The sequence below is a fragment of the Danio rerio genome, chromosome 15, assembly GCF_052040795.2.
Source record: "Danio rerio strain M-AB ecotype USA chromosome 15, GRCz13ab, whole genome shotgun sequence".
NCBI lineage: Eukaryota > Metazoa > Chordata > Actinopteri > Cypriniformes > Danionidae > Danio > Danio rerio.
The window spans coordinates 43,496,241-43,521,575 of record NC_141035.1 but is presented as its reverse complement, the minus strand read 5'-3'; the positions used below and the strand labels follow the sequence as shown (position 1 = coordinate 43,521,575).

Here is a 25,335-nt window from a genome sequence, read left to right as displayed (position 1 = left end):
TCCATCATGAAATCTCTCCTTTTTTCAACATCTACTTTTTCAGTAACACTTTACAATAAAGTGTTCATTAGTTAATGCATTTACTAACATGAACTAATCATGAACAACACATGTACAGCATTTAATAATCATAATTGAACATTTACTAATGCATTATTAACATCCAAGTCCATGCTTGTTAACATTAGTTAATGCACCATGAGTTAACATGTCATGAACTAACAATAAACAACTGTATTTTCATTAACTAACGTTTATTACCATGAGTAAATACTGTAGTAAATGTATTGTTCATTGTTTGTTCATGTTAGTAAAACATGAACTAATGAACCTTATTGTAAAGTGTGACCACTTTTTCTCCTCTAAATTTCAAATCTGATCTGGTCAGAGTGAATCTCCAGCTAATGATTCACTGATTCAGATGAACAGAAAACAGCAGTGCTTTTCAAACAATGCTCATCTGTGAGTGCTTCAACTATCAGACCATTCAAAAAACACTACGGTGAACAATTTACTGATTCACATGAACCTGTCAGAGCGAGTCTACGGTGAACAATTTACTGATTCACATGAACCTGTCAGAGCGAGTCTACGGTGAACAATTTACTGATTCACATGAACCTGTCAGAGCGAGTCTACGGTGAACAATTTACTGATTCACATGAACCTGTCAGAGCGAGTCTACGGTGAACAATTTACTGATTCACATGAACCTGTCAGAGCGAGTCTACGGTGAACAATTTACTGATTCACATGAACCTGTCAGAGCGAGTCTACGGTGAACAATTTACTGATTCAAATGAAAATGTCAGAGCGAGTCTACGGTGAACAATTTACTGATTCACATGAACCTGTCAGAGCGAGTCTACGGTGAACAATTTAATGATTGAAATGAACCTGTCAGAGCGAGTCTACGGTGAACAATTTACTGATTCACATGAACCTGTCAGAGCGAGTCTACGGTGAACAATTTACTGATTCACATGAACCTGTCAGAGCGAGTCTACGGTGAACAATTTACTGATTCACATGAACCTGTCAGAGCGAGTCTACGGTGAACAATTTACTGATTCAAATGAAAATGTCAGAGCGAGTCTACGGTGAACAATTTACTGATTCACATGAACCTGTCAGAGCGAGTCTACGGTGAACAATTTACTGATTCACATGAACATGTCAGAGCGAGTCTACGGTGAACAATTTACTGATTCACATGAACCTGTCAGAGCGAGTCTACGGTGAACAATTAACAGATTCAAATGAAAATGTCAGAGTAATTCTCCAGTTAATGATTCACTGATTCAAATTAACCTGTTAAAGCAGGTCTACAGGTGAGAAATCACTGATTCAACTGACCCTGTCAGAGCAAATCTCCAGTTAACAATTTACTCATTTAAATGAACCTGTCAGAGTGAGTCTCCAGTTAACGATTCACTGATTCAAATGAACCTCTCAGAGAAAATCTTCAGATAACGATTCACGGATTCAAATGAACCTGTCAGAGCTCCAGCCTGAGTGAATCTCCACATTATGACTCACTGATTCAAATAATCCAGTCAGAGCGAGTTTCCAAATGAACAACTCCCTGATTCAATTGACCCAGTCATACACTTGCTTGCTTCTTCCTAAATGAACAAGATTTGTCATCTGTCACCATTTGTTGTTGTGCTGCATGTTATTTGCCAGAACACATTCACACACTTTTTGTCTTGTTTGTTCATTCTAGTTAAATACCAGACCACATTTTGTCATTTTCACTTGTTTGCACATTTGAATTGTCATTCATTTTCATTAATAGTAAACACTGCATGACAAGTTCGACAAATAAACATCCATAAATCAGCAGCGATTACTCTTAAAACTTAAATACATAAAAAACAAGTACTTTTGCTGGGGTTAGATATATTATGGTGTCTGTCTTTTCACTCAACTACTTGATTTGTTCACTTCACTGCATTTAGTAACTTCCAGAGACATTTCAGTCCCTAAGGTACAACAACCTAACCCCACATAAACAGAGCTGCTCTGATCTCAGCAAATGCACTGAGCACACACACACACACACCCACACACTCTCTCTCGATATACGTGAAGAACATACAAGTGTTCACAGAGACACATGGAGAATCTGAAGGCAGCTGTGCAGTCTGAACACGCTCCACTTCCATTATGAGGCGAGCAGACGTCGTTTACCAGTCCCCTCGGCTACAGCAAACACATAACGATGCAACACAGTAAAGTACAAACACACACACGCCATAAACAGCCCAAAACAGAGCAACATAAGTGCCAACACACCGAATGCATGTGCATGGACACATATACAATGCACGACTAAACAAAATCGCTAACAAGTACCACCCAGAACTTCTGCTAAATTCAACACGGCCTGGAATATAATTTATGTGCAGGCTCGATTTCCTCAAGGGCATGATGTGTAGCTGAATTACCCCCAAAAAAAGATGGAAAAATAAACCAGTCATACCGCAACTCCATATCAAGAGCTATTTGTCATAAGAAGAAAGGCTTCATCTTACGATATAAATCCTGAAATGAAATCAGCATAGCATAAACACAAGAAAACGTAATCATTTCTAAACAGACCGTCTTAACATTCTGACTCTAAATACTGTAGGAAGTCGTAGTGATAAAACTCTGCAAAACTTTCTCCTATCATGATTTATAAGGCGGTGTGGGATGCGAGCAGCTCCAATTTACACACTGCCTGTTCTACACTTTCATCATTCAGTATTTCGTTAAAGATATGCATCTTATCAGTTGACCAGTGTTGCAATATCTACAAACAACTTGAAAGCCATGACAATAGATAGACATATTTGATTATTATCGTCACTGACATCATAATTGTTGTCTTGAAGAAGTTTGAGTCGAGCTTATTTGAGTTGAGCACATTTTAAGCGCAAAGAGTGTTGCTTGAGAATTTGTATCTGGCGTCATTTCTGCCATGACTTAAATAACGTATTAATAAGGTCATCTGGAATGGCAAAGAAAGAGTTCTTGCAGGACTTCAAGAATCTTTGGATTCATCTTCAATGTCTCCTTCATCTTCCCAGACATGCTTAATAATGTTCATATTCATGTAGGGACTGGGCTGGCCAATCCTGTAGCACCTTGACCTTCTTTGCTTTCAGGAACTTTGATGTGGAGGCTGAAGTATGTGAAGAAGCACTATCCGGTTGAAGAATTTGCCGTCTCCTGTGGTTTGTAATGTAATGAGCAGCACAAATGTCCTGATACCTCTTGCATGCCCTCATACTGTATGTAACCCCAAACCATGATTTTTCTTTCACGAAACTTGACTTATTTCTGTGAGAATCCTGGGCCCATGTGGGTTCCAGTAGGTCTTCTGCAGTATTTGTGAAGATTATGATGCATTTCAACTGGAAAAAATTCTTCTACCACTTTTCCAAAAGACCAACTAGAAGTTATTATTTGTTGCTCTTACAACTGAGATCGACAATACATGCAAAACCGGATCATGAAACTGGAACATTCAATAAGAAACTCATGTAAACACATTTACTCATATTATTGTCTTATTCAGATTAAAGCCCTGGTCAAATCACATGATTTTTATTGTCGATTATGAAAGTCAGTATGTCAGATTTTTTTTTTTTTCTTGATAAAATCTTGATTGTCGTGAGTAACAAATGTGCCAGACTACATATTCCTTCACGATCAGTCATCACATGACATCTACTATGAGCGTTATGTCCCAAAGCAGTCACAAGTGTTGCTATAACAATATTTCTTATCTTAATTAAACATATTTAAATCTTATTTCAATAAGCACTGATGCTTGCTGACAACTAACAACTACATTTATTTATGGGCATTCGTTACGACATGGATAGGATCAAACTTAATATTCCTTTTTAATATTAAGATATTTTCTTTGAAATTTAAATAAATATTTTCTTGAAATAAATATTTTCCTGCCAGGGTTTCTTATTGAACACTCCCTCGCCTGAACTTGCCACAAATGAGACGGAGGAATGAAAGCACAAAAGCAACAGCAAGGAAAAATCAGATGCTCAAGACAAAATCTTTAAAATAATGACATATTTAAAAATGTCCAAATATATAACTAAGATTTGTGATACAATCACAGTGAACCATTCATTAAATCCCTATTTTCCTCAGAGCGAAACAAATCATCCACCACTTTAGTTGAGTAGTGGAGGGGCACAAACAAAAATAGAATTAGGTTATTTTTCTTGGAAAAAAAATATCTTTTTGAAACAAAATTCATTTGCTTTAATTTTTATTTTAACTTTAATATATCTTTTGTTGGTCAGATATCTATAAACAAGAATAACGAATAACATTTGAGATTATGCGCTTTTAAACAAGTTCGCTGTATGCGCCAAAACATTAATTTGCATGGGGTTGTGTTGGCTTGTGAAATAAGTCAATAAATGAAATTAAGTGAAAGATTTAGATTCAAATATGCCTAAATTAAACAGTTTTTACTATTAATGACAAATTGGAATAAGCAGGAAATGCTTTTGCAAAGTATTTGCAGCACTGAACTGTTCCCAGATTACCTCGGAAGAACAAACTCTGTTGGAAGGATGAGAGAACTTAGAAACTCGTTGTGAGAATGAAGATGTCTGCATATTTGTGCCAGTCTGTCAGACAAAATAGTTAAAGTTTACATAACCAATGATTAATCTTATTCGCCCGTGATAGGTAAACATGCAGCCTATTTTTTGTTTACCTGACCAGCATATTAACGGTAACACCCGCTGATATAACCCAGAAATGATGTGCTCCTATTGCACAGTGTCAACCACGTGACGGAACTCGTCATGAAGAACAAGAAAAAAAACATGTGTTGTGAGGCATCGCAGACATAGTATCGTTTGTCAACTATACTACGCCACATTTCACAAGAAGAAATGATAAAATCTTGTGTCATGACACCTATTTTTCGTTTATGAATCCCCACGACACACTACATCGTGTCAAAATCGTGTGATCTGATGAGGGTCCAAGGCAAATAATTAGATTACTGATGTCCACATAAATGTAGTCACTGTTCCTCTGTAGCCAGACTTATTAGATTCTCCTCCTACCATCAACAATCAGACAAATGACTATGGCGTCCAAGGGAAAAAGCAATAAAGCGGTGTCTTCAATTATGAATCACACACACTCGCACACAAATGAGCTCTAAACAACAGAGCAACAATATACTACAATGGCAAATGGGCAGGTGTTTGTCTTCTAAAGGTTTGGAGCCGATCAATGCGCGTCTGATTTCTGCTCATCCACACTGGGACGACGGTGACGCAAGTGGCAACTTTAGTGAGTTTACGGGTAAATTACCTCAGCCAACGACGGCTTGTCAAACTGAGCTCTAACAAGCTATCGACCTGCACCGGCGCGTCCTGAAAGAGCTGCTCCTCTGCTTCCGGTAACATCAACCGGCTGAAAAACACACTTTATCTCAAACTGTGTGATGAATCAGAGCTCCACAAAAACACATTAGGGAGAAACACCGGAGACAACTAGCTGAGATGAATGTGGGAGGACGCTCCGCTTTTCTACTTTATAATCACTTTAAAATAAGATGCTTTGCTTTCGCCTTGAGTGAGCTCTGTATTTTTAGGTAAAACTGTTGTTTTAAATCGATTCAAATAAGTATTATGATTGGTAAATTCATTCATTCATTCATTTTCTTTTCGGCTTAGTCCCTTTATTAATCAGGGGTCGCCACAGCGGAATGAACTGCCAACTCATCCAGTATATGTTAATAGGCAGTGGATGCCCATCCGGCCGCAACCCATCACAGGGAAACACCCATTCACTCTTGCATTCACACACATACACCAACTTAGTTTATTCAATTCACCTTTAGCACATTTGTTTGGACTGTGGGTGACACCAGAGCACCAGGAGGAAACCCATGCCAACATGGGAAGAACATGCAAACTTACCAACTAGCACCACCGTATACTTTCAAAAAGTGAAGTTTATTTCTAAACTAATTTCAAGAGGATCGAGCGCTTATGATTGACCACAGCTGGTCCCGCATTAGCGATAACATGATATCCAATCAGATGAATCCAAATCACACGTAAATCCACCCTGATCCTCCCCCTTTTTTCATAGCATAATACAGGGGAGTTTGAGACATACCTGGGTGTTGGAGGCGGTGTTTGACAGAGTTCGCGCAAAGTTTCTGAAAAACGAGGAGGGATATGGGGGTGAGAAGGGTGCGCGACTTATTTGAGGACCGGGAGGGAGACGCACGATTTCCAGAAGATTATCACTTGTTTGCGGCAATGATGAGTCCCGCAAATGCATAAAGACTCCCAGAACTTCTGGGGGACTGGGAATGTCTAAATATCATGTTTAACAACTATAGTGAGACGCGATCCAGCAGTACATCCTTGATAAACAGTCAGACGTGCACTGTTCAGTAGAGCTTAGAGGAGCGCATGACAGTGTGTGTGTGGTCACGTGATGTGCATTTTCAGCAGATGGAGAGCTGTTCAGAAAAGCTAGGTAAAACACGGTGGGGATGTGGATCATTTTCGTTCTAAAATGCCATTTTAACACTACACTTGTTTGCATAACAGACGTATCATTGTAAATGGGGCCTAAGTGTGTATTTTTCATGAGCGGGTTTGCGGATGCCGATGTCGGCTCAGCATCGTGTTGTGTATTGGCCATCGGCGATGGACGATGGCATCACCTATTGGCCCAACCCAAATAGTAATAGTAAATTTTAATATTAGCATAAAACAAATTAAGATTAGTATTTGGTAATGTTACATGGAAACAGGAAATAAATATCTGAATCTTGTTTAAGGGTTTACGGGTTAAAAAAAAAATTGTTGCACTTACAGTTTTATTTATTTATTTATTTTTTTGAGAAAACTACTATATCTACTTTGAGAAAACTTTGAGAAAACTACTATATCTACAATACATGGGTTGGAAAACTTTAAACTGTGTACTGACTATTACTAACTAATTATAATGGAAAAAAATATGGATTTTAACTTTTTTAAAATAATAATCAATAAAGTCTTTTTTAAGATAAGAATAAGATAAAAGATAAAGCTTTTTAAGATAAGAATTCAAATAGATTTTGCCTTACTATGCATGTACTGACTAAACATTTAAAGTTAATAATTAACAATAATATTATATAAACATTATTATAATATAATGTATATATTATTATATAATATAAATTGAACTTATACGACATATAAAAATACTAGTGCTGGAAAAACATGAATCATATTCAAGATAAAAGTTAATTATGACAAGTTTTGTGCATGTATTCTAGATAATAACGTACAGTAGATTTGATTCACACACATATAGAAACAAAAATATACAAAACAAATGGTTACATAGATATTTAAATGTTTATATGCATGCATGTATTTAAATATACAAAATAAGCATACACAGTACACAACTTAAATTATGTCAAAACAAACTTTTTTGGACGTGATTAACAAAAAAAATAGAAATTACCCCAATTACTAAACTTTTTTCTAAGATTTGATTTAAAATATTTGTAATATTTGTAAATATAAATAAATTGAATTCAAACCTTTAATAAAACTACAACAGTTTCCTCACTGATTTTTAAGTAAACTGGTTCAGATTACAGAATTGGATTCACTAAAATCTTTTCACAAAGTTCCTGAAGAACATATGGTTAGTGGCTGCAGCTTAAGTATTTTACATCATGTGTTTGTAGACAAATGCTAACCAGGATAAAGTTTCATATGTTTCGTTGTAATCGTACACCTAGCCGACGTCCTTTGACCTCTTTCTAAAACCTTTACACCCCTTTAAAAACAATGAAGGTCATTGCTTTAAACATGAAACACAAGCTCATAAATCACTTTACTTTGACAAAAAGTCACATATTTCCTAGAGAAAGAAACAATACTGACAGAAAAATAAATATATTGAGTGACTGAATGCTGAATAGCATTAAATGACAAGTTATTGGTAAAGTGGGTGTTAAATATTAGAGAGTTTAGAGATAACTTTCAGCATTAAATGACTATTCCTATAGCGTCAGTGACTATATTGCCTATTATTTGGCTTTCATTTTTTAATATCAGCTAATAAGTTGTGTTTGGTAGACGTATCAGAAGAGAGACTTTTATTTTGACAATGGTGAGAATTTCAGTATTTTAGAGCTCCCATTTACTACCTTTATTTTGAAATGCATTTTAACAAAAGACAAAAGAAAAAATTATAATAATAAAATGAAATAAAAATGTTAATGTGCATTAGAAGTGCGTTACCCCATACCTAAATGAAAGTGACTGGAAGAGAGCATTTAAGTATCATAAATAAATTTTTAATTAAATGTGTTGGCCAAAATGTTGTTGCGTTTGGCTGGTGTGCTGAAAGTAAGACTTATTTTGACAGCACTGAGAACAGTAAGGCTATGAGTGTCAGATCTCCCCTTCTGTCATTTTCAACAAGAGCAAAAACATTAACACTGAAAAGCCAATCCATCAATGCACAGCTTCACAAGTCCCAAAACCAAGCAAGCCAGTGGTAACAGTGGCGAGGAACAAAATTTCACCAATTGACCAAAGTTAAAGAAAAACCAGGAGACCAGGCTTAGTTGGGCATGACCATTTTTCCTCTGGCCAAACTTCGTGATGTGTATTCTCTCTCAAATGCCATAGCTAAACGCAAATGTTATAGCTAAACACCAGTGAAAGCGAGTTCCAATTGGTTGATTTCAATGATCAAGTGTCTTGTGATTGTCATGAAGGTTAAAGTTTTAGGCATAATTCCAGTACTATTTTTTTACCCCTACCCCTTCAAATTTATCCCTAAGAAATGGGACAGCACTACAACACAAGTACACGTCATCATATGTCATTGCAAGCAGTTACTTCATATGAGATCGATGATAGTAATTGATATTTATCTTTAGGAAATCACTGAAGGCAACGATATCATGTAATCATAACGATATAATGTGGTAATAAGCTTGTAACTATGCTGTGTATTACAGTGGCCATATTCATCTATGTAAACACAAGAACAACATTAGCATTATAGCAGACACTGTAAAAAAGGTCATCCCCAGCCACTAGACTTTTCTGACAGGGTTTTTGAGTGTCATCGAGTGTCAGATGTGAAAGTATGATGTAGTACCACTATATAGGTGTTATCATTATGGATTGTAGATCCAAATTTAGCCAAATTTAGTGTGTGTGCTTATTTTGTAAAGCATGGCCTTAAAACACAAAATGTATTAAAACAAATTCTTGTTTGGTGTGAAAATTCTTAATTATGCCAAAAAGTACTTAACTTTGTGCATATCCTGACTCGCGTATGCAACCATGTTTGTAGCTGGTGCACTTTACCCCTTGATTTCTAGTGTGGTCCTGTTTGAAATCTCTGTTTCAAGGGCTATCTATTGCTTCTCCTTCAAGCTAAAGGGAATCGGGTAAGGGAAACGGCTAAGGGGTAGAACTGGGACTGGGCGTTAGCGTGGCGTGTGTGTGGTTTTCACTGATGATGGCACGAGGATCAATACAGAGGCGTCACTGAATCGACAGCTCATGCTTCACACACAAACACCACTCACTCATCCTCATACACTTATTAAAGATCAGTCTTACATTGACAGCTCAATCAGGGTAAAGGGAACACCCTTGAGTATCAAGACTTAAATACCTTAATGTAAATGAACCCTCTTTGTGAAATATGTTTACGTTTTCCAAACAAATGTGCTTTTGTAACTCAAATTATTTCACTTTTTTGGACACAATTTATTTTAATGTACAATTCAAGCTATTAACACTCCATTTACTAAGACTTTTAGTTCAAATGATTATTAATAGTCATACTGTTTTCATTTGAACTCAATGAAGTTTGAGAAAGATTATTATTATAGTTATTTCATATAAGAGTAGGTCTGTTCTAATAATCAAAATATCAACTAATCGCACGTGGACATATCGACCATACACAAACACCAATTTTAGCAACATTTTAGCTGATTGTGCAACATCTCTATCTCTATTAGAGGTGTCAGTGTCAGTATAGTTAATAAAACTATAAATTACTATAGTATATTTTCATGTGGGTGTCTGACAACTGAAAATAGATCTGGCAGCAAATATCACAGCCTCTGTAACTTTTTACCTAGCACTTTGCTAACATTTATAATTATTAAGCTAATGTGTTTTGGCATTTTGATTACAATGCCTAAATTATTAAAATAATTAAAATTAATATAATTGGATTAAATATTCTTAAATATTTATTAAAAAAAATATGATGTGTTCTTTGAAAGAGTGTACTTGCATGGTGTAGGGATGCAACGATTATAGATTTTGGTTGTACAATTATAGTCTGAGGAATAATCACTGTGTCACGGTGATCCCGATTATTATGGATTCATTCATTTTAAAACACTACTAGTTTAGAAAATCATATGAAAACGCTTTATATTTTGAAGTGTGATTTATTGCTGCTCAATAACCAATTAATAAAGCACAAAATAAAAGTAAAAACAAACAACAGTCAATTTCTTTTTGGACTTAAAAATAAGTGAAAAAGCCTTTTTTTGGCATTTAAACATATATAATTATTTTACACTGAAAAATAAACAGGCGACGCAGTGGCGCAGTGGGTAGCACGTTTGTCTCACTGCAAGAAGGTCGCTGGTTCGATCCTCGGCTCAGTTGGCGTTTCTGTGTGAAGTTTGCATGTTCTCCCTGCATTCGCGTGGGTTTCCTCCGGGTATTCCGGTTTCCCACACAGTCCAAAGACATGCGGTACAGGTGAATTGGGTAGGTTAAATTATCCATAGTGTATGAGTGTGTGTGTGTGTGTGTATTTGTGGATGCTTCCCAGAGATGGGTTGTGGCTGGAAGGGCATCCGCTGCGTAAAAACTTGCTGGATAAGTTGCCGGTTCATTCCACTGTGGCGACCCCAGATTAATAAAGGGACTAAGCCGACAAGAAAATGAATGAATGTAAAAATAAACAACAGAACAATAAATAAATAAATAAAAACATTAAAATAAATAAATACCAACAAAACAAACAAATAAATAAATAAATGCCAACAAACAACTGAAAAAACCATAAAAATAAATAAAATCAATTGAGTCATGGTGAGCTCGAGGCATTCTTTCAACTAGGTGCGCCTGAAAAGCTTGCGCAAGCCTCCATTGGAAATAACGAACTTGCATGTGTAAAAGACGCAATATGTGAACAGCCCTTAGATAAAAGCCTAAGCCATAGTTAATCCAGTGTGCATGGGTATTCGCCTCGGTGTGCTGGCTCGGAACTTAAAACTAGCGCACACTTTAAGTTGAAGCTGTTTTTTTTTCCTCGCAGAAACGCGGTGTTAAGAAGCCTTTATGATTAATTAATCGTGATGAATTAAAGTGCGGTTAATAGTGAAATCGGTTAATCGTTGCATCTCTAACATGGTGATGGTATTATATTGTCATTCTGGCATTATATAAGGAGTAGCATAAAATGGTCTTAAAATGACAATAGTATCGTTTATCACAATATATTTTGATGCAATACATCGTACAACAAAAAATAGATATTGTCTATTGAGGCCTAAATAGGGGTCCAATACATTTTTCATTTGTTCTCAAACTTAATTGGCCTTATTTTAGTAATTGGATATTTTTGCAAGATTTTTTTTTATTCAGCCCAGAAAAACATTGAAAATAAATAAATGATTATTTACACTCACCGGCCACTTTATTAGGTACACCTGTCCAACTGCTCGTTAACACAAATTTCAAATCAGCCAATAACATGGCAGCAACTCAACGCATTTAGGCATGTAGATATGGACAGAATGATCTGCTGCAGCTCAAACCGAGCATCAGAATGGGGAAGAAAGGTGATTTAAGTGACTTTGAATGTGGAATGGTTGTTGGTACCAGACAGGCTGGTCTGAGTATTTCAGAAACTGCTGATCTACTGGGATTTTCACGCACAACCTTCTCTGGGGTTTACAGAGAATGGCCAGAGGTCGGAGGAGAATGGCCAGACTGGTTCCAGCTGATAGAAAGGCAACAGTACCTTAAATAACCACTCGTTACAACCAAGGTATGCAGAAGAGCATCTCTGAACACACAACACGTCCAACCTCTTAATCTAATAGAGCACCTTTGGGATGTGGTGGAATATGAGATTCACATCATGGGTGTGCAGCTGACAAATCTGCAGCAACCACATGATGCTATCATGTCAATATGGACCAAAATCTCAGAGGAATATTTCCAGTACCTTGTTGAATCTATCCCACGAAGGATTAAGGCAGTTCTGAATGCAAAAGGGGGTGCAACTCGGTACTAGTAAGGTGTACCTAATAAAGTGGCCGGTGAGTGTATATATTATGTATTACTAAAAGTACTACTTTATAAGGGCCCTTCAAAAGAAATGCCAAGTAATATACCAAATCAAACACAAAATATTTAGAAAAGAAATAGCAAAACTAAAATAGTTTGGTGTTCTGATGTTTTAAGATGTCATAGTGTTCGACAAGAGAGTTCAAGATGGTGTAAAAACAGTAAAATGTCAGGGCTACATCAGTATGTGTTTACTGAAATGGGTTTCCAAACATGATAAAACATTAATCCTTTGATAACGTGATTTCTAAACTGCCACAATATATCTACAAACTAACGTGATAAAATGCTGGCTGCTACAGTCCTGTTCATCGGTTTCTGACCAACACTCACAAACTGTTGCAAAACATGCTAGAAATGTAATACTTTTGCAAAAAATGCTGCCGCAGGCACATATTTTTCATGATCCTGGCTTGCAATAATGTGTTTTATTTACAAGAACTGTTTAGTTAGATCGTGTTCATCTCATTGTGTGTGCAGTTCAGAAGTGTATTCTTAGCCTAAAAATCACATGCTCAGATTTCAACCACCAGTCGACCATACTGGACCAAACCCTGCATCTCGCTCGCTCCCTCTCTTTCGGTCTACCGCGCTGGATCAAACCCAATGTACTTATTTTGACTCACTCAAAAAGACTCTCGCTCTCTTTCCCAAGAAAGCAAACAGCACATAGACTGGAGCCCACTGAACGCTGTCGATTGCGCAGTCTCAGCGCTCATTAAAGAGACGCTCCCTTGAGCAGTTCTTCTTGACTTGAAGCTTTATTACCTGACTAATTACAACACTGTTAATTAGCTGCTATGATCATTGAGGAACGCAAATGAAAGACAAAAGACAGGCAGGGAGGAACAGACCTGCGACGTTTGTCCAAACAAGCTACTTGAGTGTTTTATACGCTCACACACAAAGGCTTGGTCTCAGGGTGTGTTCACTATTGGCAGATTTGCTTCAATCTCAGGCAACTCTGGTCTGTTAGTGCTGTTGATTTGAATGAATGTGAACACAGCCATCCAAATCTTGTAGCATACCAAACAAACAGAGGCCTGTGGAAAGATGGGACTTGGACCTGATTCCAAACAAACAAACACAGGATTATAAGTGCCCAGGGCTACACTTTTGAGAACTGAGAAATATGTACCCTGATCTAAATATGGCTGCATTTTGTGTGTACAAAAAATGCTATGGGGTGGTAGTGTTGTCATGATACTGAAATTACGATACCAATTGACACTAAAATTTTGAAAATGTGCTCTTCGCCGCTGTCTAACCCTAGAGTGTAAACACAGATACAGACACTGGAGCATTTTCAAGCCACAAGATCAGCTGGTCTGTCTATGAGCTGACGCTGATGAATCGACTGATCTTCACGGCTTTAAACCTCTCCGGTGTATTATGTGCATACTAAAGCTGCGGTCACACTGCACTTTTCTCCCCATAGACTTCCATTCATACGCACATGATTGCTTATGAATGCGAAGTTCGCTGCATTGCAAAGTTCAAGCTTGGTGAACTTTGACCAGCGAAATTGCATCACATGACTGCGAGACCAATCGAAGATCAAAACATGACCTCTCTGGAGATAAATTTAAAATATGGACCAATCGCTCGCTTTTCTTTATGTCTAATCATCTCGTTTATTCGCACCCCTTTCTGCAGCACCATATGACAAAATTTGACAAGCTCAAACTCTAACGTGATCGTGACATTACCAAACAAACCTGAAGCCTGAAGGACTGTGTTTAACTAGGGTTAAAACTATACCGTGCAGAGCTGCGGCCATCCAGGAACTGGATTTGACACCTGTGATACAGTTGTTTCATATAAATTCAATTAATATTTTATATAGACAGCTGGAGTCAGAATTATTAGCCCCCTTTGAACTTTTTTTTTTTTCCCAAATGATGTTAAACAAAGCAAGGAAATTTTTATAGCATGTCTGATAATATTTTTTCTTCTGGAGAAAGTCTTATTTGTTTTATTTCGGCTAGATTAAAAGCAGTTTTTTATTTTTTTTAAACACTATTTTAAAGGTTAAAATCATTAGCCCCTTTAAGCAAATTTTTTTTTCGATAGTCTACAGAACAAACCATCGTTATACAATAACTTGCCTAATTACCCTAACCTGCTTAGTTAACCTAATTAATCTAGTTAAGCCTTTAAATGTGACTTTAAGTTGAATACTAGTGTCTTGAAAAATATCTAGCAAAATATTATTTACTGCCATCATGGCAAAGGTAAAGTAAATCAGTTAAACTATTAAACTATTATGTTTAGAAATGTGTTGAAAAAAATCTCTCCGTTAAACAGAAATTGGAAAAAAAAATAATTCAGGGGGCAAATAAATCCGACTTCAACTGTATATTAACCACCATCAACAACCATTAGTAAAGGTCTATTATATATATATATATATATATATATATATATATATATATATATATATATATATATATATATATATATATATATATATATATATATATATATATATATATATATATATATTTATATCTATATATCTATATATCTATATATATTTAACAGCTCGCAACTTCATCTGGCACTTTCACTGATACATTTACATGGACACCCATACTCAGATTTTAATATTATTAAGATAATACTCTTATTAAGAGTAAACAGTAACAATTACTTGCCAACAGTAAACAATTTTAATTACCATAAAGGACCCGCGAGTCAAGAAATGCACAGGTTTTTCTTTCCATTCGCCACACGGTATCAAATTCCATTAAAACAAAAGTCAAAAGTTAAAAATGAAACATTCGAGATTAGATGAAATTCTGGAGGAAACGCTGGAGAGCCTGGTGATGTAACATTAATTGATTTATACTGAAACTTGTAAAACTTGAACTTGAAAAGTGCTTCCTTGGTCTTATCTATATTTATTTGCATGTTGAACAATAGGAAAAAACTGCAACTGCGTTAATTGCGTTAATTTAACATGTTAAATATTTCAAATAAATCGCATGCATTAACGCACTCATTTTATATGTATATTATATATAAATAAAATGCAAAATGTAAAGATTGCAACTTTCTTACAATCCTGTCATTTATGTTTCTGTCTGGATCCCTATAAAGTTGTGTAATGTTGCGCTCATATAAATCATGAAAGCATATTAACATTACATTTGTTAATATACACAATGTAATTTATGACACCACTATGTACAAAAGGGCATGACCATACAACATATATTCTCATATTGCACAGCCCTATGGGGTATATGCATAGCCAGTGTTTCTTCCCATACCGATAAACTTCCAGCAAATGTCTGAACGTTATCACTGTACCATGCTTATATTTAAGAAAACAAACAAACTAACAATGTCAACGTTTAAATTAAAATGTGCTTTTAAAAGTTAAAAATGGTAGGTTACTGTTCTTAAAAAGTAAAAAGAAAAGTGCTGTACTTAAATGTAAAGTATTAACATATAGTAGTCTATTCATCAACACCTGGAAATGTTGCCTGGACCTCATAAACATAGGCTATACGTCATCATATTCATATACAAATCATTTTTGACCAATTTTGAAATATATGTAGCATGTACATATGACATATTTGATTCCTCAGCGTACCACTAGAAGGAAGGCTGCGTAGCACAGTTTGAGAACCGCTGATCTATACCATATATTAATCCAACAGTGCTCTTTACAGTTCCATTTACAGATAGTACATAATTATAGTTGCTTAGTAAGGAATTAAAAGGCATTACAATTAAGGGTGTCACGTTTTTAATTTTAAATCGAAATCGATCGAAATTTATGCTCAATTTCGATTATCAAATCAAAAAATAGAATTGTCGATGCTGCCACGCCCCCAATGTCACGTCAGCTTGGCTTGCCAAGCAGGAAAAACAGGCTTGTTAAAGTGCTTGTTAAACTGTGCAGACGCTGGAGACCCGTCGACAGGGCTTAAACTTTCAGGGCTCGACAATAAGGACTGCCCGATGGCCCGGGGCCAGCGTGCGAGACGCTCGGGCCAGTGTACAGTGCTGCCTTGTTGCGTGCCAGATCGAGCCAGAGCTGCATGCTGCGACTGTCTGTCAATTGTGTGCAAATACAATCTTACGGTGCTTTCACACATAGACGTTTGTTTCGGAATCTGTCTCGTTTCCCCCGTTAGCGCGGTTTGTTTGGCATATATCCAGCAGTTGCGATCGCATCCGCGCCAAATCAACCAGTCCGAGATCACCTGAATGAGACGGTCTCTGCCCTATTAAGCGGAACGATTGTAGTGAGAAAACAAAACAATGCAACAAACTAACGACCCAGGCATAATAGCCATATATACGGCTATATGAAGAGAGAATGATGAGCAGGGCGAGATGTCATTCTTACTGGTAAATGCGAAAGTGAAAGCATGCTGAAATATTACAGAGAGCTGTTTATCCAGCCTGTTCTCGGTTTATCCGTTAGGAAAATTGACCGAAGTTACTATTTGATCATTTTTTTCATGTTTTAATCTTACAATATGTTGTGTTAGGCCAGTTGTTTTGTTCTTTCATTCGAGCTGTCAGTGCGGAAATGATCAACATTTATCTGCTTCGCGATCTGATGCAGTCTCGGTTCATCTGCTATATATAACATATGTCTCTCTATAATTTAAGCCTGAATTGCAGAATTCTAGCCAACGTTTCTTTAATAAAAAGTTTCTTTAAGTTTCTTTAACTTGTGGTGGATGAGGAGATTCCCCCCATTGTGTGTAAAGCGCTTTGAGTGCCCAGAAAAGTGCTATATAAATGTAAGGAATTATTATTATTATTATTATTAATAGATTGATTAATTCAATAGATAGATTTTGGTAATTATGTGTGTAACTTACCTTTATTCATTTACTGTATGATTTGTTTATGGGTAAAACAAAGACCATGCAGGTCAGGTAGTTTAAACGGTAGGCTACAAATAATTAATTCGTTATTAATTAATTATTCATAATCGAAAATCGAATCGAATTGTGACTTAAGAATCGAAAATGTAATCGAATCGAGGATTTGGAGGATCGTGACACCCTTAATTACAATGCATTCCCTCAATAGCCACTCACATTGTTTTGAAACACAGCCCCACAGCCCCTCAGTATCTGGCTGCACAACACATTTGTTTATACGTGTGGCCCCTTGTCCCGTTGACGGGGCCCAACCGCACACAGAAAGAAACTTTCAGAAAGAGCCCGCTCCAATTACACCGTCTTTCAATCCTGCGTGAAAAATGACAAACTCAAAGGGCAAGACAAAACAAATTAAAGCTGAAACAAGGACGAAACCTAGGAGAGAGGGGGGTCCGCGGGGTGCGGGACGGGATCTGAGGGGTCCCTACAGTTGACACACAGCACTGAAGAGCATTCCAGCGCAAACGGGGAACAAAAGCACACACACACACACAGAGCGCACACAAACAATGGCGAGACGCAACAACGGCACATCAGGACTCCCTGCCCCCTCACACTGCTGGGTTTATGAGAAGCGTCCACTGAGTCCTGGCATTTGGCAAAGACAGATGCTGAGACGCCGCTCACACACACACATATACGCACACACACACTGCGCTGGGAACAGATGGGGGCAGGGTCGCCCCACACAGGGAAACATCCCTCCGTTTCTGAGGGAGAACTTCGCCATTGATCAGCGACATGGAGGTCATTTTACCCGCATACACACACACACACACACACACACACACACACACACCAGACAGACTGATGACCACATGAAGGACAAACAGAACTGAACAGGTGGACCAGTAAAAAAAAAAATGTTTTCAAGAAAACATATCATGTATCCGAATAGACAGCTGTTTGGAACGTTGACAAAAGTGTGTGTTTGCGAGTCTGAGTGTGTGCGCTACTGCCGCTCTCACTCGAGTTTCCAGATGCACTTTGAGCATAATTTTAATATGTGTTTTCCGCTGTGGTTTGATGTTTTATAGTTTGTGCATTAGCAGGGCATAAACGCATCACTTTGCTGCGTCGTCCAGTGATGATTCAGTTGTGAGTGGAGTGTAATGCATTAACTTTCAGTTGAGTCAAAGTTACTAGTGCTAGACTGACGTACTGTACTGGGACGATAGCCGTTTTCAAGGTATACAGCGGTTTGCAAACCTCAAGGCTTCAAAATCGCCAACATTTCCTGCTATGCCGTTCCTAAGGTATATGTAAGATTTTTTTATTTAGGTTTTTTTTTAGGACAACAGTTTTTCCAGCACAAAAGATGTCCAAAGATGCCTTCATTAGTTTCAAAAACACTGATTTCTTTATAATTAAAGACAGCAGAAGTCAGTGATTCATTTGAATTGTTTAGCCTGACATGTTTACTGCTCCAAAATATTTTAAATGTTTATCAAAATAAGATATACTGTGTTCAAAGGAGAAAAATGTATTGTTTTTTATCCAGACGTTTAAAAAGGAGATATTTCAGAGCAGTAATTACAATACCATGAAATCGTGATGTTTCATTCAAGGTTATCATATCATCAGAATCGTTTGCCTATGCCTACGTTCTGAGGTCTTCAAAAATAAAACGCTTTTGCTTTCCTGAGAATGAACTGTGATCATTGATTAATTCAAGATTAGGTCTATCACCAAAAACCAAAGCTTCATAAAATACATACAAATTGTTTTATAAAGTCATGTATTAGCTAGTCTCTAGTGGATTTGTGAAAACAGAAACTGCAAGAATACACAGCCACTGACGTATATTTCCCGGTTCTCAAATATGTAGCCCTGGGAATGTATTTCCAATGAGTATGTCATAAAACACATAGAAAATACTTTAGGCAGTTTGGAGAAACAGACCGAGTTTTGCTTTAACATTCAGAGTAAAACTCACTCTGATAAACTGATATTTGGTTATTCAACTATATGAAACTGTGAATTTCTGTGAAATATATGCTCCATATGTTTGAGGATCATGTTAACTATTATTATTTTCATTATATTATCGTTTTTATATTGATTAATGTGTGTTCTAGGTATCAATTTAGCTATTTATGGGTTGAATATTTATTCATTCATTCATTTTCCTTTGGCTTAGTCTCTATTTCAGAGGTCACCACAGCGAAATGAACCACCAACTATTCCAGCATTTGTTTTATGCAGCGGATGCCCTTCCAGCTGTAACCCAGTACTGGGAGGGAAACGGGAGCACCATGGAGAAAACCCACGCAAACACGGGGAGAACATGCAAACGCCACACAGAAATGCCAACTGACCCAGCTGAGGCTCGAACCAGTGACCTTCTTGCTGCGAGGCGACTTGGTTGAATATATCTAGCTCATTTTTTTAAGTGCTCAGAGGGAATCCTAACAAATTGAATAATCATCCTTAGATTTCCAAATATAAATGTATGTGGGGGAAAAAAAAAACACTGGACCAAATGACTCAACTCATTCACTTACATTGTATGGACATTGAAACATTCTTCAAAATATCTCCTTTAAAGAAGGTTTACTGCTGTTAATAACAAATTCCACAAAATGCTTATGGTTCATTCTAAAATTAAAATCCTATGATTTGGTTCCAACAGGCTCTCTGTGGAACACAAATCAAGATATTTTGAAGGACATTGGAAAACAATCAGCTCTGGACCCCATTGACTTTCATTGCATGGATGAAAGTCAATGGGGTCATTTTTTAAAAAACTCTTCCAAAAAAAAAAAAAAAAAAAAAAACATGCATAGAAATAACTAGGATAATCCCTGAGAACATCAGCAATCAAACAACTGTGGACCCCGCTGATTTTCATTGCATGTGAAACATTTTCATCTCTTTAAAAGAAAGCAGATGGTTTCTAATAATGAATGATTCAAAATGCTTATATGCATAATTATATCACTTGATTCCAACAGGAACATAAGTTAAGATATTTTAACGGATGCTGGAACCCAAACAACGCTGGACCCTTACTGGCTGTCATTGTACAGATGTTTTCAAAACAGCATCTTTTCTTTGATTCTGAAGAATCAAAAGAGACGAGGATGAAAAGATGCTACTCTAAGGTGGAAAACACCTTAAAGTCTAATAATAGATCACACAGAATATTCCCACAAAACAAATTATGAATCAAAGAAAACCCCAGGCTGGCTCTGTTCCAAAACTCAAGCCAAGGCTGCAAGCAGCGCAAAAGCACATCGAAACTGATCTAATTCTGGCAATGTGGCAAAGTGACAGTTAGAGCAAAAGCAACTGAAGTACTTCCAAAATCCCCAATCAAACACGGTTGATACCGACAACCAATTGGATTAAGTGCTTATGAATGCGTGCATACGTTTATATATGGAAGCATGCATGCATGTGTCTAGATGACCCTACATCACTCAATATTCGCCCAATGCAGGGCAGTGTCGCATTTCAGAGTGTGTGTGTGTGTGTATGTGTGTCTCCCATTGATGTGCGGAGCACGCCAACATCATCCGAGCGCAGAGCGGTGTGAAGCCAATCTTATGAGGATAGAGAGGAAAAAAGTGAATTCAGCACATTAATACGTGAAGCACACACACACACATACTCACGATCTACCTCTCTCTCTCTCTCGTGCAGGATCAGTGTGTATGTGCTCCATGGGTTTTAATTAAAAGATGCGCTGGGGCCCTTGAGAATTGACACACACACATATGCACATGCACATCGGGGGCCGCCTGTAAATTGCAGCCCTCTCTCTTGATGCTCGGGACCCGGTGAGCTTCCCACCTTGTCATTGCACCACGCATGCATTAACATCCACCACACCTCCAACAACTTTCTCTGCCCTCTGCGTGACCACAAGTCCCATAAGCGCACAATTCACACTTAAATCTGCCAAATGCACTGCTCATCTGACGAAAAGATCAATGCACAGGCGCGATTTACCTTTGAGACGCGCTGAAAGGAGGTCTCGAACCCCGAGCGCGCTACACAGGCAACGCAAATGCCTTTATACTGCGGAATAAACCTGCTTCAGTTCATGCCCCCCTCCTTCATCCAGCTCGCTGCCCATCCAACTTTCACTCTTCAAAATCGCACTGCATCTGACTTGATCTCTCCTACCTTTTCCTCGGGAGTGATAAATCCGCTCGGTGAGTGACAGGCGTCCACGCGCTACTTTGGCGTATCCATAAGAAGTTCCGTATCTAAGAGCGCATCGGTAGTGCGACCGTCTCGCCGAAGCTCCTGCAACAGCAATGTGCTCCGCGAGCTCTTGCACACAAACACACACACACTTACATACACCCTCTTTCTCGGCGTGGGACCGGGGAAGCGCGCGCACGGAAGGGGGGAAGAGCAAGCGACTCCTGCGGGTGCGAGCATAGCGCAGCCTACCGGACGAGCACACAAACACTAATGCACGCTCACACACACACACACACACACGCGCATCTACATTACACTAACAGACACACACACATACACACTATCATAAGTGGCTAAGCCATCCAGTACTTTAAAAAAATTATTAAATGTGCATTATAAAATTCGTTATTTAAATATATAACAGCCTGCATTATTTTAAATGAATAGCATTGTTAATTTTGTAAACTAGTGATATTAGTTTTGCATTATATATCAGGTCCGTAGCCGGCCTTCTGGACAGGGTCTTTTTTTCTCAAAAAGTGGAGCGTTTTGTAGTTATTCGCCTCATTTTCTATTGCCTTCATCTTCAGCACACTTTCATAGGATTTTAGCTAAAATAGTGTTCAAGTCGATTTTAATATGGGCCGCTTTTGGTGCTTCACACCTTTTTATTGGTCATTTTTTGTTTCAAGAACAAGGTCCAGGATTTAGAATAAAAGTTACTTGTAAAATGTTTTCTCAACAATACAGTAACGAAAGAAGACATCTCTTACATGAGATTGTTTGTTTTCTTGCACAGCTGGATGTTGTACTTGTGAAAAACTTTTGGTAGCATTGGACAAATCTAATTATCTATATCCAGAGGATTTTGTTTGGTCTTAAAGCTTTTTGTGATGGGTTATTTTCACCATGATGGCAGTCAAAACAGGACAAATGAATTTATGTATGGGACAAATTCTGCACCTTTGTCAGTGAGGGGTGGGTCTTCCAAACCACCTGAATAGCTAAATTAAAGTCAGAATTTAGTTTTTTTTTTCTCTTTTAAATATTTCCCAAATAATTTTTAACAGAGCAAAGAACTTTTTACAATATCTCTGATAATATTTTTTTATTCTGGAGAAAGTCTTATTTGTTTTATTTCGGCAAGAATAAATACAGTTTTAATTTTATAAAAACCATCTTAAGGTCAAAATTATGAGCCCCTTTAAGCTTTATTGTTTTCAATAGTCTACAGAACAAACCATCGCTATACAATATCTTGCCTAATTAACCTAATATGCCTAGTTAATCGATGTTAAGCCTTTAAATGTCACTTTAAGCTCTATAGAAGTGTCTTGAAAAATATCTAGTCAAATATTATTTACTGTCATCATGGCAAAGATAAAATAAATCAGTTATTAGAAATGAGTTATTAAAACTATTATGTTTAGGAATGTGTTAAAAAAACTTCTCTCTGTTAAACAGAAATTGGGGGAAAAATAAACAGGCGGGGATAATAATTGTTATAAATCTGAAAATATTATGTTTATTAAATTAGGTTTACACAAATACAAGTCAATTTGAATAAATTCTAAATGTCTGGAACCATTTTATTTCAATAAATACAATAAAGATTTAAAATGCAAGCATATATTATTGAAATTATATTATTTGCATGTATTTTGCTGTGTGTGATTTTGCTTTGTTACATTAAATTTGCCTAATTATTTGTCAAGCCAGATATTGCTACTGTTCCAACTTTCCTTTAACATCAAAATACTGGGGCGATGGGTAGCTTTTTTCTAGGAATGTCTCCTAATGTACAATTTTTGGGTAACATCTCCACTATCTTGACCCAATTGATCCTGAACCTTGCCTTTTCCTACTGAATGATGATTTTTTCAATAACTCTATACCTTAAATAAAAAAGGAACCTTTTTCTCAGGATTATTAACTGCAAAGAAAACAATCACCAGTTCCTGGTTCTCTTCAAGTCTCCTGTCAATTCAGCAATGGTTCCACTATTTTATAGACGTTGTTCGAGTAGAGCAATCCACTGCCTTAATTAACAGAGCAAAGATTTCAGCAATTCTTCATTAGAACCAAATACATGATCATTTGATCTCCATTATTCAAACTTAAGTGATTGAATATAATAATGTAGGAAAAGCGATTAAGATCTCCTTTAAGATAATTATTTTTGTTCTGTTTGATCTGTTTTACAATAATTTTATTAGACACTTTTTTTTTATTTATGTACTTTTCTGACATTATGTATATAGTTTTTTCCATTTATACTTATATAATATTCTATATGCATATACACTCAACGGCCACTTTATTAGGTTACACCTTAAAAGTACCGGGTTGGACTCCCTTTTGCTTTCAGAACTGCCTCAATTCTTTGTGGCATAGATTCAACAATGTACTGGAAATATTGCTCAGAGATTTTGGTCTATATTGACACGATAGCATCACGCAGTTACTGCAGATTTTTCGGCTGCACATCCATGATGTGAATCTCCCGTTCCACCACATCCCAAAGGTGCTCTATTGGATTGAGCTCTGGTGACTGTGGAGGCCATTTGTGTTTAGTGAACACATTGTCATGTTCAAGAAACCAGTCTGAGAAGATTTGTGCTTTATGACATGGAGCATTATCCTGCTGGATGTGGCCATCAGAAGATGGGTACACTGTGGTCATAAAGGGAACATGGTCAGCAACAATACTCAGGTAGGCTGTGGCGTTGACACGATGCTCAGTTGTTACTATTGGGCCCGAAGTGTGCCAAGAAAATATCCCCCACACCATTACACCATCACCACTAGCCTGAACTGTTGATGCAAGGCAGGATGGATCTTGCTTTCATATTGTTGATGCCAAATTCTGACCCTACCATCTGAATGTTGCAGCAGAAATCAGACCATGCAACGTTTTTCCAATCTTCTACTGTCCAATTTTGGTGAGCCTGTATGAATAGTAGCCTTAGTTTACTGTTCTTAGCTGTCAGGAGCAGCAGGTGGTGTGTTCTTCTGCTGCTGTAGTAGCCCATCCGCCTCAAGGTTGGACGTGATGTGTGTTCAAAGATGCTCTTCTGCATGTCTCAGTTGTAACAAGTTTTTATTTGAGTTGCTGTTGCCTTTCTATCAGCTGGAACCAGTCTGGCCATTCTCATCTGACCTCTAGCATCAACAAGACATTTTTCCATTTTGATGCTTAGTTTGAACTGCAGCAGATCGTCTTGACCGAGTTGCTGCCATGTGATTGGCAGATTAGAAATGTGCGTTAACGAGCAGTTGAACAGGTGTACCTAATATAGTGGCCTGTGATATATATATATATATATATATATATATATATATATATATATATATATATATATATATATATAGTAAGCTCACATTTACCTGTGACTTTCTACCTTACTTTCTACCTGTCTGTTTTGTTCAGATTGAAACTTCTAGTTCATTACTAAAATGCAGTAGTATTGTCCTGCATGGTCTAGCAGTATATATGGGTCATTTCTGTGTAAATGTGTGTCAGTGCTGATGATGGCGGCTCAGGGCTCTTTTAGAAACGCACTGCCGTGTAATTAACGCAGGCATGATATGATGCACAAATCGATTTCTATTGTGCACCCCTGACTGCATCAGGACAGGAGAAGTGATTTTGTGTCCCACCGGAGTGTCATTCTTCATGCAGAGACACATCACACACTCACACACAGACACTCACACACACGGCAGCAGTGGGTGAGGGTCACGTCTGCTGTCTTTACAAAGACCTCATGACAGACGTTGAAATAGACTTTATTGTGTGCACCTCTTAAAGGCTCTCCCAGCACCATAAAGGGATTAAATAATATCTT

At 37.3% G+C, this 25,335-nt stretch overlaps 1 protein-coding gene across 7 annotated transcripts in view; it reads right to left on the bottom strand.

Annotated features, from left to right (window-relative positions):
* fat3a (FAT atypical cadherin 3a) overlaps positions 1-21,599 on the bottom strand; it is a 330,154-nt gene extending 308,555 nt beyond the window's left edge. For 6 of the 7 annotated variants that reach the window (XR_015508748.1, XM_087283200.1, XM_087283201.1 and 3 more), the window contains exon 1: positions 21,464-21,599. The gene's annotated coding sequence lies outside the window, so the exon portion shown is untranslated. The remainder of the gene's footprint in view (positions 1-21,463) is intronic. The other variant, NM_001077577.3, reaches the window with a different exon arrangement.
* Between the last annotated feature and the right edge of the window lie 3,736 nt (positions 21,600-25,335).